The sequence below is a fragment of the Lagopus leucura genome, unplaced genomic scaffold (assembly GCF_019238085.1).
Source record: "Lagopus leucura isolate 7727_CA_CO unplaced genomic scaffold, USGS_WTPT01 Super-Scaffold_100002, whole genome shotgun sequence".
NCBI lineage: Eukaryota > Metazoa > Chordata > Aves > Galliformes > Phasianidae > Lagopus > Lagopus leucura.
In genome coordinates this window covers 21,748,973-21,767,435 of record NW_024962263.1, presented here as the reverse complement: position 1 = coordinate 21,767,435, position 18,463 = coordinate 21,748,973, and the positions used below count along the sequence as shown (strand labels likewise).

General features: G+C 38.7%; 1 protein-coding gene across 5 annotated transcripts in view; it reads right to left on the bottom strand.

Moving 5' to 3' along the window:
* The window catches only part of CTNND2 (catenin delta 2), a 619,837-nt gene that overhangs the window by 163,330 nt on the left and 438,044 nt on the right, over positions 1 to 18,463 (bottom strand). The window lies entirely within an intron of this gene.

Here is an 18,463-nt window from a genome sequence, read left to right as displayed (position 1 = left end):
TCCAAGATGACTCAGTCTAACCATCCACCTACTGCCAATATTTCCCCGCTATTCCATGCCCCTCAGTACAGCATCTAAATGTTTCTTGAACACCTCCATGGACAGTAGCTCAGACGCCTCCCTGAGCAGCTTGTTCCAGAGCCTGATCACTCTTTTGAGAAGAAATTTTTCCTAATATCCAATCTGAATCTCCCAAGCACGGCTTGAGGCCGTTCCCTCTTGTCTCCCATGCTAGTTATGTAGGAGCAAAGGCCAATCTCCACCTGGCCACAACCTCCATTTACACAGTCGGAGAGAGTGGTAAGATCTCCTCTGAGCCTCCTTTTCTCCAGACTGAACAATCCCAGTTCCCTCGTCCATTTCTCATAATGCTTGTGCTCCAGACCCCTGACCAGCTTCACTGCCCATCTTTGGATACATTGCAGTGCCTCAATGTCTTTCTTGTAGGGAGGACCCCCAAACAGAATACAGTACTCGAGGTGTGGCCTCACCAGAGCTTTGTACAGGGGGATGATTACCCATCTCCCTGCTCTTGCTGGCAGCACTATTTCTGATACAATTGTGCCAGGATGCAAGTGGCCTTCTTGGCAACCAGGCACACTGCTTTTGTGTCATACAAATATTTTTCATCATCTTTCATCTAGTGCTATAGTACAAAGTAATACAGGAATACGGTTCTTATGCCTTAGAAACATTGGTCCCATTTGCCCTTTAAGATGGAATGGGAGATACGACGCCACTTCAACTTCAGCATTCAGCTGGGGTCTCTACTTAGAGCACTTGGGAACCCTAACCTCTTGCATCTTCATGAAAGGCACATAAGATCCTCACTGGGGTTTAATTCAGTGCAAGCAGCACTGAATTCCCACGTTGTTTATTTCTATCCAATGGAGCCACCACGAAGATTACATACCCCATTTAGGTATGCAAAGGTTAGGTATGTAAAATTAGGGCAAAGGGTCAAGTCCCATAATCTTGTGAAAATGACTGCAGGTTCTTCACTGCAGTTACCGTAATCACTTGTGGGGTTCATACAATACAAGAACTGTTGCAAAGTCCATCTCTTTGAAAAAAATATTTGTTATCATTAGTTTCCTTCCTGAATTATGAGGATTCTGCTGGGCTGAGGCCAAGTGCACATCACTGGGGGAATTGACCTATTTGAATAAAACTTAGAGTAGGCAACTTCACAGGCTGTCTCAAGTAAATTCAGGCATCTCACTCTTCAAATATTACAGATCTCTGAGACATTTCATTGAAACAAGACTCATTTTACAGTGACAGTGGATTGCTATGGAACAGGTATTGTCTGTTCTTCTCTCACACAGGATGTTTGCTAGACTGAGAGTTATTATTATTCATATCTCTATAAAAAGATCTAGAATATAAGCAGGAGATGTACAAAAATAAGCATAGAATTTTATCTGCTATTTCTGTTCTGACAAAATTAATGTTAAGATGTATTAAATTTCACATCAACTGTTTAATATATAAAAAAAAACAAAACCAAAAAACCAAAAAAAACCACAGAGATGTAATGCAATACATTATGTGTAGGTATTTCCAGTGAACCCTTGGACAACACAGACTGTTGGGAAACTTCTCAAGGAGACCTGTTACATAGATTCAGAAAGATCTGAATCTGGTAGTGAACTGGTATTTTTGAAGTACAGAACACTGTAAAAGGTATCAGGGAAGCACAGAAACCTTGGTAGCTAATAGTAGGATAAGGACAATAGCTATGGACTAAACAATCCATTTGTATATATAAAGAGAGACAATATACATAAACAAATCACAGAAATGACACAGAGAATACGTATGTAATATAAAAAGGGTCATCTTCTTGAGGTGAACAACCTGACCCAGTTCTCACTGAAATACTGCCTCACAGTGCTGTGAGACTTGAGCTGCCTTCACTGAAGGGGTTTAGAAACTGAGCTGGTGCTTGGAAGGACAGGCAGCCCATCAGCTTGAATACTTCATTGGATGGCTCTTTTTCATTGCCTACAGAGGTGAGTGACAGAACCAGTGTTACTTGATGTGTTGGCTTCCTCTTATGCATGCTTTTCACAGTTAGGATGATACCTAGGCAGTAGCACATTAACAAGTTCTTCAACCACGTCAGTCTACATATATGGCTCTCAACCAAAGATATCATTCAGAAATTATTTTTACATAAAAATAAAACATGAAAGAAAAATCCAAACCCTGATGAGAAATTCATTATTCCAGCTCATCTTCTAATTTATTCTTGTTTAGATTCCTAGATCTTAACAGTGGGTGTTGGCATTTTAGGAGGAAGTTTTTCACTGAGAGGGTGGTGATGCACTGGAACAGGTTACCCATAGAGGCTGTGGATGCCCCATCCCTGGAAGCATTCGAGGGCAGGCTGGATGTGGCTCTGGGCAGCCTGGTCTGTGGTTGGCGACCCTGCACATAGCAGAGGGGTTGAAACTAGGTGATCATTGTGGTCCTTTTCAACCCAGGCCATTCTATGATTCTATGTTATGATTCTATTAGACAAAAACAGCTTGTAAGACAAGACAAGGAGTGGGAACATTCAAAAGCTTTTGCTTTAAACTAAGTAACTATACTTTGAAATGCTGAAACTTCTAACAGCAAATTGTCTCCAAAAAGGACAGAGGAGGCAATGAAGGGCAAAAGGAAAAGGTCCCTTAATCATTGGTCCAGTTAACTCATCTAATGAACCTGCAGATTTTACATGGTATGTATGCACATATGAAAACAAGGCTGTGCCCACTTTTTTTTCTCTCATCTTCCAGCAGACAATCTGATGACAAATAAACATTTGTCTGAATGTTTGTGTGCACAATGGACTTAAGTGGAAAATTAATTCAGAAAATAAACTTTTAACACAGAACTCATTATCAACAGATCATATTATCAGTTATAGGAAAGAGAATGAACAAAGCGGAAAAGAAGTTAAAAAAATTTAGCTGCAATATGCATTGTCATTTCAGGCAGATGGTCTCTTAAAATTATTATATTTTAAGTAGTTTCTAAATGAATGATGGTAGCTATTTAGAACAAACAAAAATTTCTGTCAACAGTTAAGGGCGCTTGAATAATTGCAGTATTATAGCAGCCTTCAGGGCAAGGAAGAGTAACTTCTGGGAGTTTATACTTTTCAATTGTTTTCTTTTTAACATTCTGAGTAGGAAGAAGTGAGCTAGAGATGGAGAGTTTTTAGAAAAGCAGGTCTGCAGCTCTAATAACAAAATTTACTTTGAGAAAAAAACCTATATATTTCGAAATTCTCCTTAACTATGAAAAGTTAGGAAGGCTACTTAAAGTCAACCAGACAGAGGCCTTGGGAAGGAAGGACTGGAATTTCTCAAAGACAAAGGTAAAAAAATACCTGGAATATTTTGCATAGATGTGAGGAGCTTCCAGGCCATGGCCTCACGCATACCCAAAGCTAATTAAAACGGAGAGCTGAACTAAACTAAGAGACAAACTGCTAGGGATAAGAAAATAGACTGTGAAAGTCAAAAGTTAGAATAAGCTAGGTTATATCACAGAAAGATAAGTAAAATTAAATAGCAAAACATCATTTACTGACTACAGTGAAAAGCAATATTACAGTCAATACCTGATGATTAGAGTCAGATTAAAGGAAGGGAAAAAGAAAATGAAGATCAGATCCATCTCTACTTCTGTGAAATATCTGATACTGTGCCACACAGAAACTAGTTCAATTGGCAACAAATGAGAATCCAACTCCTAGTAAAAATATTATAGCAGAATTATGGAAAATTTGAAACTGCAGGGAGTAGCCTAAAGAAACACTACCTAGCTATTTGTCATTTACCAACTGCTTATGAAAGGTGAGAGAGGAAATGCACATAGATGGTGAAAAAAGTCAGAAGGTTGGAGTAAATCAGAGATGTGTGGTGTGCAATTTTTGAGAATTCTATCAAATTATCAGTGCAGTCAATCAAAAAATGAACAGTAAGCTAGAATATGCATTGAAGATCTTCTGCTACTGCCTGTGTTTCCCTGGGAATGCAACCTCTATGCAGCTATGGGCAGCTAAAGGCTTCTGGTGGTGGTGTAGCTTTTCCTCAAGAAAATTACAGCTGTGTTACAACTTGACAGCTTTGTCAGGAAAGCGGCATTTGCAGTGCACTTCAGGCAGTTCAAGAGACCATAGAAGTTCATTTTCTCTAGGAAATATCATTATTTGAGGGAACTGGTGAAAGCATGCCAGTGTTCCTTCCACCTTGCTTCTTTGACAGGAACTTTGCTCTAGGAATGTAAGATTGATCTCATCTTGAATCCTTCAAAAGCTTTTAGCTGGAAGTGGTGAATAATGTAAATGATCCATGTATTGCAATAGTCTGCTGTCAAAAGATGAACCAAAAGGGAACACTGAGTAAATTACATACAATAGGCTACATTTTATCCAGGGTTAACTGAAGAGAATCAACTGAGAGTTGGGTGTGAGATATATTGATTTGGAAACGGAGCAGTATAAACAGCACAAGTAAGAAATCGAGATCAACATGAGGACACCACTTGAAACCAATTCCTGCTCCACAGCACACCTACATGTCAGAAAGAAAAAGGAAAGACAGATTTAGGAGAGACTGTTAGTAACACAGTTGACTGTATTGTCTACTGTCTATTGTCTAATGGTTTCACATAAAGGTGATGCTGAGTACAGGATATGTACAGCATCTGACTATTTGCTTAAGCTTTGCAAGGCTTTTTTTTTTCTTCTTTTACCACAGATTCTGATTACACACAGAAATGCAACACCAAAGCCCTGTTACACCTGTGTAAGCACTGACTTTAAAAATCCTACTAAGTTTGAGAACATAGGGACACCAAAATTGGAACCCTTACAAAGAAATCTGAGAAGCAGGTGTGATGGCATCAGATATTATTCATCCATTGGCCACAGAAAATTTGACGAGAGCTTGGATTCTTATTTCTAATTTACATTACTGGAGCAGAATATTTGCATCTGATCGAGCAGTTGGCATATGCAAGCACTGACATCCAGAGCTATTCCAGTCTCAGCATCATTCCCCAAAGGCAGTGATGCGAAGATGCCTGCTATGAAGAACCATATGTTTGACAACGACTTAACTACCACCAAGCACTTAGGAAAGACAGAGAATGCACGATTTGTAAACATATTCATTATGAAATTGTATGTTTACACCAGACTTATCTTTATGTACCTGCCTGCCTTAATAAGCACACACGTATGTAAAACAGGCTTACAGACTGGTAAAGGAGAGGGTACCCTGTACGAAACATATAAAGCAGCATTGCTAATCCTAGCCTACAAGATTTTTGCTGCATTAGAGATATACCTCTGCGTTTCTTTTTTTCATTTTTTCCTCAAAATTTCAATAAATAAAGCCTGAAAGTCTCATTCGCCTCATCTCTGAAAGAAGAGCTCTGAGAATGTATTTTCGGTTGCACTAGGAGAAAACAAATTACATGAACCTTACAGAATCAAACACAAAGAGAAATCATCAAGAGTCAAAAGAGGATCAAAGAAAGAACTACATCTCTTACTCAAGAGGAGACATATTCTTCGATTAAAACCATTTTGGAGGGAATATACCAATGCTACAGGAATCTCTCTCTAAGGATTTTATCTCAGTACATTTAAAAAGAGTACAGACAAGCTGTTAAACTTAACTGATAAAAAACAAAAAAGCATTTAAAGATAATGTACCAAAAAGGAATGTGATACAGATATGAAGAAGCTATCTAACAGGTTGTTCCCTCATTTTCTTTCTGCTGTTCTTAGGCTGTTGGTCAGACTGTTGGATTTTATGATAGTTGCTTCAAGGGGCATTTCAGTAATGCTGTCATTAATATGTTTTAACTTTTGATTCCCCCTGAAGTGCTCAGGCAGTTGTACTAGATGGACTTTGTAGGTCTCTTTCAACTGAACTCTTCTAATTCTAAAACATAAGTGAACATACTTCATTTATCAGGAACGGTACTCTGAAAACTTTCCTTATAATATTTTTCCTTTTTAAAGCATACCTCTCCATATCCAAATACAGCCATGTACACATAGCTGTTTTTTATTTTTATCATTACTGCATGTTGCAAGCCTGATCTGAATGATCTGCTACAATTTAAGAGGAGGCAGAGCTACTGTATTTGCTACTAGCATTTCTGAAAATGGAACGTGAGAATTGGATGAGATTTAGCACGCAGTTTTAGGAAGAAAATATAAAAACAACAATCTCCATTCGACTCACTTTAGAAAATGCACAAAATCCACACTGCCTTCTTTGACTTCTAGTCCAATTTGGCTAAAGGGGTGTGCAACAACAAGCCACTGATCATCTTCAGCCCCATGCTGATATGAACAACATACATCCACAGAATGCAATAATGCTGGGTTTAGGCCTACATCCTTTAAGGCAGCAGTGAACACGTATCAGCAGAGACCTAACTGTACTGCTGGTCTGGCTTTTCAAAAAGAAAAAACAAAGACTATTGGAAAAGTTAGAACTGAAGAAAATGACATAATCTAGACTAAATGTGTAAGTGCCAGAAGGACATAGAAAATGCACCACAACCTATCTTCTGTGAATAAAATGCAAGTTCCACAAAACCCCCAAACATTTAAGTTATTGTTTATCCCTACCTAAAAACCACATCCTGTGTACATCGAACAAAACAGAAATTGTAGTCTGCCTTCTGTACATTAATATGAGCACCACGACTCTGCTACAGCAACCTGCCAAGGGTATGGAAGAATAACTGCAGTGCTTCATGTGATAGAAGCAAATGCATTCCGTATCATATAATCTGAGTATGCTTTCACATTTCATCAGCCCCACAGTTTTTGAATTTCACAAAACTTCACCATTTGTTTCTTTTGCTAACAGAGTTCTTAACACTTTTGGAAGAGTTGCTACTGTTAGAACAGCGTGCTTGCCAAATGGCTTTGCAGCACTGAAAAATGACTGCAATAACCTCTTACTTGCTGGCTTGCTTATTTATTTTTAGCATGTGCACAACTGTAAATTTGCAGGCCAAAAAAACAACCCTAAGCCTGCAAGAATCGTACAAACTGAATCAGAAAGAGGAGGAAGCATTTCACTGCAGAATCCCACTTCATATTTGGGAAAAGCTGATCTCAGAGCTTGCCAGCACTTGAACAGGAAAGAAGCAGTAACATCCACACGGCTCAACAGCTACTGATTTTCATTTGACTAATAGGCTGGATCTACATACATAGGCATACTAAAACCTGTTTCTGTATGTTGTGTTAGACATATCTTGCCACTTCACTGGATCAACAGTTTCAATGAAATAAACATTTTGCATTCTGGCAACGTGCCATTTAAATATTAAGAGTAAAATGCATGAGCAGTCAATGTTTAACTACACATCCTCAGATGCTTTGTTTTTATTTAGGCATGCAAGCATTCCCTACTGCACATTACTAAGAGCAGCTATGCCTCAGTATGCTTTATATACACCTGGTAAGGCATCCATCCCCTCTTCTACTTTTACACTACTACCTGTGATTTAAAATTAAAAATTAAAAAATGTAAGAAGTGAGCTTGTGAGGAGGTAAGATAAGAACAAACCGGTCTGGAGCTGAACTTCCTGTAGATTCCTTGAACACTGTCTTCATAAAAGATTGTAAAAATCATAGTTGAGTAAAGATTGTCCAATGACACTGGCCCACATGGTATTATTTATTACTCTGTGGTACTGCCTCCAATACAGCATCATGAAAATCAGAGGCATGAGTCTTAGCTGTTCAAGGTCATCCTGACTTCATTTACAAATGTCTTTTTAATTGAAATATATTTGCAAAACTTTACAAAATAATCTTTCACACTATCAGCACACTGATCTTATTTAATTCCTTCATTCCCAGTGAGGGAGCTTTCAGGAAAAAAGTTGTGTCATGCAGCAGATAAAATGCTCTCTCTCTAGACTGTGGAGGAGACAGCAGAGAAAAATTAGGGACTTCGGTGCTTTAGGATATCTTTGATTTTGCTATTTTTATTTATTTATTTATTTATTTATAAATTGTTTTTCTTTTGTTTGTTCATTTTTAGAAGGAGCTGCATTATTCTTTTGGGGCGGTTGAACTGAAACAGTCTTGAAAATCTTGTTTCACCTCTTCCTCTGCAGGTATTTGCCACCTCTTCCTCTGCAGCAATTTGCAAACACAGGGCTCGCTTCTGCAATGCTGAATAAAATGCAACTTAAATAAGCTATCAAGGTGTCTAATTTATCCCCCTTCTCCCTATGCAATGCATAATGTTTTCCTGATCCCCCTACTACAGAAGGGTTTCACAGTACCTTAATGCACTGCATCATCATATGAACCCTTCCCTGAGAGGTCTGCTTACATGCACATTGTCTCTGTGCAGCCCACACTTCATGGAGAGGATCTCACAAGACTGAAACTGTGTGCAATGGCCGTACTGTTGCTCCAGCTGTGGGCATGCTCCTCTCAAAGGCAAGGAAGGTGGGAATGCAGACAGGAGATGGAAACAGCAGGCAGGCTGAAAGGTGTCAAGCCTTTACTCTGCTGTGAACTTACTTTGCAAGATAAAGTCATCTGATTTGGTGCCTTTCTCAGAAGCGTGACAGATTCTCAGTGCCCTTTGAGATGTTATAAATCAAAATTGTCTCCTTTTCTAGAACTAGTGTTTTCATTCAGAGTTTCTTAAATCTTTATTTCAATGACAGAGGAAAAAAGCTTTTGGAATCCTGCCTGTATCTGATTTAATGAATAATATGGGTTTTCCAAATACCTTATTTTCCTAGGGACATGCGAGGAGGATGACAGTTGCTCAGTTACCCGTACTCATTAGGGCACCTCACCTCTGCAGCTAAATACAGGACAGCGACACAGCACAGCTCCCCACTGCCCCATCAGCACCAATTCATATTGCGCTTGTCTGCAGGACAGGAAACCAGCACACACAGCACTCCCTCACAATCCCAGAGCATCTACTTTTCCCTTGAAATAACCACTCCAAAAGTTCTGTCTTAGTTTCAGCTGAGATGGAATTATTTTCTTCAGTGTCTGGCACGACGCTATGTTTTGTTTCTAGGAGAAAAACTAGATAACAGACCAATGTTTCCAGTTCCTGCTAAGCACTGCTGTACAGAGCCAAGGTTATTTGCAGTGAAAGGCCCAAGGAACTGGTAGGGAACAGAATTAGGACAGCTGACTTAAACTGACTAAAGGGATATTCCATACCATATGACATCATGTGGGAGGAGTTTTGAAGGGGGTGGAAGTTCATCTCTCAAGCTTCCACTGCTTAGGGGGCTAGAGGGCATTGATCAGGGAATGGTGAGCAATTGCTCGTGTATCTTTTGTTATATATATTCATATATATGTATTGTAATAACTATTATCCTTTTCCATTTCTCTATCTCAGTAAATACTTTTATCTTGATTCACGAGTTCTACTCTTTTTTCCCCCGATTCTCTTCCCCACCCCACTGGGAAGTGGGAGAGTGAGTGAATAACTGTGTGGTGCTCAGCCACCTGCTGCATTAAACCACAAGTTCCTACAAGGTTCTGGCGAACTCAACCCCTCTTCACTCTTAAGTTTTGAACATCACATTATTAAGCATGATGAGTTTCACAACACCTGACATGACAGCACCTGTGTTCTCTGTCCCCTTTGCCCAATTAAGATTTCTAGCTTCAGCACTCAGTGTGACAGAAAGGCATATTTTTGCAAGGTTTAGGGAAACCAAGAAACAACCAAATTGGATGTTTTCCACCTTTTTACAAATACAAAGCTTAGGAAGGCTGCCAGCCATCTTGCCTGCAGCCTGACACAAGAAAGTGGGCGTACAAAAGCCAGAAATCAGGTACTTCATATGCATGCAGATACCAAGAGGGAAATGCAAACAGTACATGTACAGTTCAACACAAGCTTCAGAAATAATTTGTACTGTGGGTGGAGGGAAAGGGTGTCCACCTGAAGTTTTAGAAAGTATTAATCCGAAACTCTTTTGTTTCCTCCTTTCTTGAGTGCATTATTAGTTTACTTGGTAACCGTGCAGCAGCAGCTCCCACATTATCTCCGCTCATGCATGGTCAAGCATCTTCTTATCTATCCAACACTTAGCAGCACTTCCTGTCTTTCTAAGCAGAGTGAACTCTTCAAAGTAGACATTATTTTGCTATTTAAACAATGAATATTAAACAATAAATTTTGAAGGTAATTCAAAACATCATAAAAATTTTTAAGCCCCAAATTGATTTGCCCTCAAACACTCAAAGAGTGAGGAAAGCCAAGAGGAAAAACTACATGAATTTATTATAATAAATGACATAGAAAATAAAAAAACTATTCTCACTGTCTTTTGCACAACTACACTCCTGAGCAATATTTCCAAAGGAACTATTTTTGTTCATTAAATTTGAAAAGTGTGCAACACAGCAAATGCATTTGAATTTGATCTTCCTGTCAAAGGGAAATACAGACTAATGGCTTTTCTTTGCTGCTTTATTTCAGCTTTCATTAAGCACAAAAAGAACGGTCTCCTGCAAAGTAGCTAGATGAATCTCTCAACATAAAACCACTAAAACAATGTGATAATGCATATTCTAGGCAGTCAAGTTCTAGAGTTCATGGGATCAATAACAGAAGAGTCAAACTGTTAAAAAATTGTTCAGGTGTAAACCAGTTGGATGGCAGGAAAAATATCCAACGATTAGTGAGTACTGCCACTCAAATGGTATTGCTATTTCTCCTGTCATACATCTTTTTTACACATAAAACACTGTAGAAATTCTTGGGACTTCTCTTAATGCAGTATGAAGATATCATCACCTTCATGTCACACGTGGGTAAGCAGTGATGGCACTTACAAAGCTCTGTCACAAGAAAAAGTGGCAGAAGTTAGAAGAGCAACTGTGAAATCCTCAGCATATTTTCAACTCTCTGAACCGAATATGCTGCCTCACTGTGAGCTGACTGCAAAAGCTTCTCAGCCACAGAATTGCATAGGATCTAGACAGTGTTCCAAGGGAGCACAGGTCAAGAAGACACCTTCTGGGCCATCAAAGCTAATTTCTGATTGCAAGCTTCTTTCTATCTGGCCTGTATGATGCACCATATACATTGCTCAAGATAAAGACAGTCTTACATAAGAAAATCTTGATTTTAATCAACCTTAGACTTCACTGACTCTATCAACAGCTCAGGTTTTGTCTCAGCTTACATGAAAAAGGAACTGTCATTGAACATACTTGTTCAGAAGGGGCATTTTTTTCTCTCTTCTAACAAGCTGTCTGCATCACTTCCAATGTATATAATACGTTTCTCCTTTTTAAGATTACCAAATCAGAAAAAAAGGTTGCACTTGCAGGGAAAGTAGAGGAGAAAGGATAATTTCTAGGTGGGTACAATATAGCATGACAACATTTTTGGTCTGTTTGGTCCCAGCATAACCCAGGGACACTTCACAATAGTACAAATTGAGCAGAATGACAAGCTAATTGGTGGAAAAACAAAACTAACAGGACTACCAGTGCTCTAGAAGACCAGAGAATCCTACTACCCTGAATTGTTGTGTTGGTAACAAAACCAGACCCAAACCAATCTTACCTAAAAAAGAATGTGCAAAAACTAAATCAGAGAAAATTGATTTTACATGGATGGTAGTGAGTAGATTGCAGAAGGAGGGTGTGTATTTTAAAAAAGCCTAAAACATGCAATTCATACATGTATTTGTTAGTTTTAATTCAGTAAAATGCAGAAAAACAACTTTTGCCTGCTCCTCTTTCAACTGTTACCCTTCCATGCTGCAACTGGGACAGGACTTTTCCACACTCCATAGGGGTAACAAGACTGCAGGCTGTTCTGCAGAGATATTTCTAGCTGAGCTGCAAAACACTAATAAACCCACTGCACAAAATAATCACACTACTGAATCAGGGCAATCACCCTTATCAACAAATGGGAGAAATACTGCCAAGGATCTGTCATTTATAAATCAGAATCAGTATCTTGAAAAGATCCCTGAAGGAGGATTTGTTAAGGGAAAATACATACATCAATCTATCAGGAGTCTTTCCTCAGCACTTGGAAGTGCAATTACCTACAAAAAATGATGAGATCATGTTACATGGTACTTATTTCCATGAAGCATATTCTGGATGGGATTTTTCATGTGATACACTAAATTCAATTGCCCTTGATCGTAACTGACTGAAGAACATAGCTGGTGTGTGAAACTCCACCATACATCACGCCAGCTGCAAGAAGTACAGGCTTCCCCTTTCCCTTCCCTTCCTTTTTCGTTCCTTTCCCTTTTACTTCTCTCCCTTTCCATTTCCACAGGGGGGATGAAGCTGATGACAAAGTGCTTCTTACTGAAGCTTAATTTTAGTCATCTTAGGACAAAAGTGTATGATTTGGAAAAATAGCAGCAATATGCAAATTTAAATATCAAATTTAGAAACAATGATGTTCACAAATTTTCATCTGTGCAGATTGCACAGTAGGAGGCTGGGAGAGGGAAAAGTCTGAGGTTTTTTTAGGTCCACATCAATGCAAAAGTTTTAATCAAATGGCAAATACAAATTCACTTGAGACCTTGTGCTCCTGATGTAAATTGATAAAAATGAAACTGATACCCAGTTTCATTAAAACTCAGTGTGGAAAAGCTGTGGAGGATATTGCAACTGATATTATTTATTTGTTAGTGAAGAAATCACTATCTAAGCTACTGAAATGATTTTTTTTTCATTCTGTTTCATGACAGTTTTGTCTGAGCATGAAGAAAGCTGATCAAACTGCAAACCACCGTAGACTACACTAGATATGAAGTTCACGACACACCATCATCCAGTCTGTGATTGTGCTGCTTGTGATTTTAACCACAGCTGTAATTCACTACACCACATAAGTGGAGTCTTTTCGGCTCGGAGGTCGTATAAGAAATATTCTTGCACGTGGATTTTAAAGAATTTCTATATGTGAATTTACATACACAAACAAAATTACTGTATCAGATGTTCTCAGGAGCTGATACTAATTTACATTAAGGAGAATATCCTGCAGCCTTCTTTTCACACTCATGGATATCTGAGATATACAGCAAATATGGGGATTTTTGGAATACACAAATTATGTGTTTCATAACTGTGTGAAGCTTTCAGCGTTCAGACTGGGTCCAGATAGAACTCAGAAAATACAGCAGTAAAGCACCTTTGCTTTTCAGAACTTTACCACAGCTGTGCAACTGCAATATTAAAGGTGGTATATAGTGTATTTGGAGTATATATCTCTCTAGTATTTAAGTGCTTTATCTTCCTTTAAAGCATATCAAGCACAAATTGCTGAGGAACATACAAACTATTGTTAGAGATGCCCAGTAAATTAAATTTCCAATTCTCCATCTTCGTTTGCTACATAATGAGACCTAAAATATTTTACCTTTTGTGGAAAGCATAAGAGACCACAATGTCGTAATCATTTTCAGATTGAACTGAAAATTATACATTTTACTTGTGCAGTATATATTTTAAAAAGAAAGAATGTTAAGCATGCTAATTGGTTACTTGTGTCCAATGTAATTTCAGAATAGGAAAACAGAGAAAAAAATTCCAGCTAAACAATAATGAAAAAGATATCACAAGTATATTTTCCATTGGCTCTGCAATATAGTCATTTCTGAAGCCTTTGTGTAACTGATTAAATCTTTTTTTTTTCAACTTCTAAGAGTAAATAGCAAAACTAATTAGCTGCATACTATTAAGTTAATGCACATTTATCTACAACAATTCAATTCTCACTGTGAAATAATCTTTCTAGCCCATAATTACACTCCAGCTTAATTAGCATAATTTCCACAGCACATTCTTTATTAAAGGAGCTGACATAATGGTTGATCTTAAATGCCAAGGATATTCTAGACAGCCAGAAGAAGGGAGACAGACATAGCTGCATTAAACACCTATTATATTGTACAAGATAGCACATGTAAAACAGAAGATGAATTAAATACTATCTGCACTATAGCAAGCATCTGAAGCTGCTTTCAGAGAAGCAAAGCACTCAAGGACTTGCAATGTCCTTGCTAGAAGTGGCACGCATCCTGCCTGCTTTGTGAGCCCTGCCCTGGTCCCAACCCTTTCACTGAGGGCTACCAGCAGGTTACTTATTATCCCATTCCATGTATGAGCTTCCTTGATGCTGCTTCTGTGAGTGGCTCTACGAAAGAAAATGAGCACTGTCTCTTCCATCAATTTAATAGCAGCCAGTCAATTCTCACAGAATTGAACAGAGCCACTGGAAGTGAAGACAAATCAGTCACCAGGCTCATTTAGTCCTTTGTATGCTGGTGGGGATTTAATAATTAGACTGCCAGCTGGTAGCACCTGGGCGTCTTAGGGGCACTTCATTCCCTGGTGCTTGGCCTGAAAATACCAAACTAATTTTCAACAGGCCAATGAGTACTATGTAGACAACGGTATTTAAGTACGGCAGTGCTTGATGCAAACAAGGTCTTTTGGAAGAAAGGCCTAGCAACCTTCTGAATCACCTTGTTCTCTTCCTGCGGATGTCCGTGGCATGTGTTTTATGCTCCTGGGCTGTGAAATGTAGCCTCTATTGTAATACACACAAAACACCTCCTCACAGTTAACCGGAATGTTAAAAGTACATGCCCCTGTCTTCATCTGTTTCTAAATACTGGAGGTTAAAAATGAACTGTTATCTGAAGTGCTCTGGGGCTTTGTGAAGGATTTTGACTAAATACGTGCTGTCTGTGATGGTGTCCTTGCACTTTTCTAATAGAATAGTTACAAATAGTACAAAGCCAATTTCACCTGTGGAGGATTATCACTGATTGTGTGAGACAGTGAAAGGCACTGACTGAGATTTTCAAAATCACTAAGGTGATTTAAAGGCAAAATCCTCACAGAGGATTTTAATTTGACTAGATTTCCAAAATACCTAAGACTCTCCTGAAAACGTAGGCTTCAGCTTTTAAATCACATACGCACTTTTAATAACTCTCCTTGTTCTAATTAACTTTTTATTTTGAGGTTACTGCTACTAAGCAGAACCAGGACCCAAACGATCTCTGCATATTAATCAGTCACTGAATCCTGCTGCTGAAATGTAACATGGGAGGAGATGTTCTCAAAATTCAATATAAATTTAGAGCAACAGAAACTAAGAAATCAGTTCTTGAAGAAAAACACATCAGTAATACCTATTTCAGCACACTGCCTTCTTACAAACACAACTATGCAAAGCCTGCTTGATTAGAATTTGAGTTTAAAAGAGTTTATAAAACCATTTTTATTTTGACATACTAATGAAGCATCAACTGCTGCCTCCAGACTGTACATACACATCCAGTTCAAGATGGTTCCAAAGCACAAGAAAAAGTGAAGCTGTGCTAACAGTTGTGGCTGCCGTGCTAAAGAGGTCTGGCTGTAGGTAAGTCACCTCTATCAAATCACGCACCTCAAATTACTTCACCTATCATTACTTGCCACTTTTAAAACTGTGGTCTCCTGTTTGTCCTGTATTTTTTTGTTGACAGTTATTTAGCTCTGTCAATTTTTAGCTCTGCCTTCTCTTTCCAGAGCATCAGAGCCCTAAGATCAGAAGAAAGAAATTCAGTTTCACCCTTCGATCCTGCAGCTTTGAGTCATAAGATAAAGAGTTATGGCTTGAAGACATGAGATAAAAGCAAAGCAATATACTCACAATGAATTAAACTAAGAAAAAACCCTGTAGGTCAGGCAGAGATCATGCAGAGTAAGCACAGCAAGAGACAAGGAAACAGGAGGCATAACTGTATTGTTATCTTTTCCATGTCATTTCATCTCTCTATACATCTGTCCTGCTACTTATAAAAAGGTCCTTCTGAAAAGCCTTGAGAACTTTCTGTAAAAACCACTAAACTCCCAGGCAAAATATTAAGACGTGGGCCTGCCGTAGGGGTGCAGAGCAGGCACTGAAGCTTGGATGATTTTAAAGAAGGTGAAAATCCAAGACACAAAAAGCCATCCGTAGGCAGATTATTGACTACCATTTGTTTAACAAGCCCCGTGCGAAAAGAAAACGAGTAGTTTAGTAAAAAGCAATTTGTTTCATATGTCTAAAGAGGTTCTGTTTTTCATTTAAGTTGCAGGGTGATTTCCTCTTGCCCTAAAAAAATGGATTTCATTAAAATTGATTCCTCATATCCCAGTACTGAGAACTGACACCAACTGGAGAACTTACAACACATATAAAGAGCGGGGGAGAGATGCTTTAGAAATCAAACCAAAAAACCTAACATTTCTTCATCTTATTAAAAGCAATCCAAGTGTATGTTGCCACACGGGAGGTCGATCACCAGTACTCGCTGAGGGTAAGACTTAATCAAATGACATCTTAAGTCAGCATTTTACCTGCTGTTTTACCAAGTTGTCAATAAAATACGTGAATGCCTCTCACAGTTGAATGCTTAGGAAACTTTAATGACTGTCTGAACATGTTAGAATTGCTCCTGGTTTTTAATGTGAAATACTTATCTTACTGAAAAGATAGTTTTTACTTTATATACGCTCCATAGTAGTTTTATCTTAGATCTTGAATGAGCCTGAGATGTGCAAATTGTATAGCTGAGTATTTGTCTGCTACCACTCACCAGATACACCAGCATTTATCGGCCTTTATCATCACCATCTCAATTGTTCCCCAATTGGTATACATCAAAATACAAATCCCACCACCTCCATTAAAATTAGTTTCACCTCCAGTTGTAAGGAGGTAAAAAGCTTACATTTCTAGAGATTGCTGCTTGCATTGGCTAGCAGTTGATTTCTTTCTGAGCAAAACAGGGTAACATCTTCAACTGTCAAAATGTCGTTTATCAACATGACTGCTCAACATTAATTTTTTAAACATTCTAATTTTAATATTGAAGCCACATGCTTAAAAGGCATGCTTTATTCCTTTATAAGTGATAGCAAAATCAAGTGATCAAACAATTCATTTTTTGAAATTGGAATTCATTGCTATATATTTTATTAACTAAAATCACAGAATCACAGAATTGTATGTTTAAGAGCTTGACACTGAATTTTATCCAATATATGTATTTTTATAAAGGATATCTACAACAATATAGAGTACAACATCAGATTCTCAGGGGCTAGCTTGATGAGGACGGTACAGTGTAAGTGAGGCAGAATCGGGAGCTCTACAGGTATTTTTCTGCTATCTTGGAGAAGACTTCTGAGTGTTGGAAATCAAATAAAAACTAAAAAATAGGTAGCTGAACAAATCAAGCCATTTTTCATGTTCTCACTGCATTAACAGTTCTTGAAGGTATCAGTTAAGAATACATTTATTACTACATTAAACTTCCTGCTGTGTCTGCCTCAAAACTATCTTTGGTTGATTGCAAAATGCAGAGAATCACAGAATGGTAGGGGTTGGAAGGGATCTCCAGAGATCACTGAGTTCAAACATCTGCTGAAGCAGGTTCCCTACAGTAGGTCCAGAAGGATCTTGAATAACTCCAGAGAAGACTCCACAGCCTCTCCGGGCAACCTGTTCCAGTGCTCTGTCACTCTCACAGTAATAAATTTCTTCCTTGTGTTCAAATGGAACTTCCCTTGTTCCAGTTCCTGCCCATTTTCCTTTGTTCTCTTGTTGCATGCTCCCAAAAAGAGCCTGACCCCATCCACTCCTAAACTTAAGATATTTATAAACAGTGATGAGATCCTGTCTCAGCCTTCTTTTCTCCAGACCGAACAGTCCCAGGTTTCAACCTTTTCCACATACAGAAGATGCTCCAGGCCTTTTATCCCCTGTGTAGCCCTCTGCTGGATTCCTTCGAGGAAATCCTTGCCTTTTTTGGACTGGGGAGCCCGGAACTGAACTCAACATTCTAAAAGTGGCCTCACCAGGGCAGAGTAGAGGGTGAGGACCACCTGCCTTGCCTTGCTGGGCACACCCTTTTAAATGCACGCCAGGATCCCACTGCTCTTCTTGGCCACCAGGGCAAAATGCTGGCCCATGGCCAACCTGTTTTCCACCAGAACATTCAGGTCCTTCTCTGCAGAGCTCCTCACCAGCAGGTCATACCTTAACCTATACTGATGCATGCAGAGTATGAGTACTCACGAGTACTATGTTTATCTATTTTAAGAAGTTTTATTAACATACCATATGCCTACCATTATGTTGCCTTTTACACATCTCAGAGTAAGGGCTCTAAAGAAGAACTGCCTGAAAAAACCCGCTGTGAGGTAAATTCATGAGCCCTACACAATCAAAATGTACCAACTGCTGATTTCATTGCTGGGAAGCTACATTCCCATGATCGCTGGGTATGATGGGATTAATTGCAGGCAATTCCCAACACTAAATTAAATTTAGGTGCTAAATTAAAGTGCTATGGCACAGTTAACAGCAATGATTCAGCACAATCTCAACAGGGCATAGCA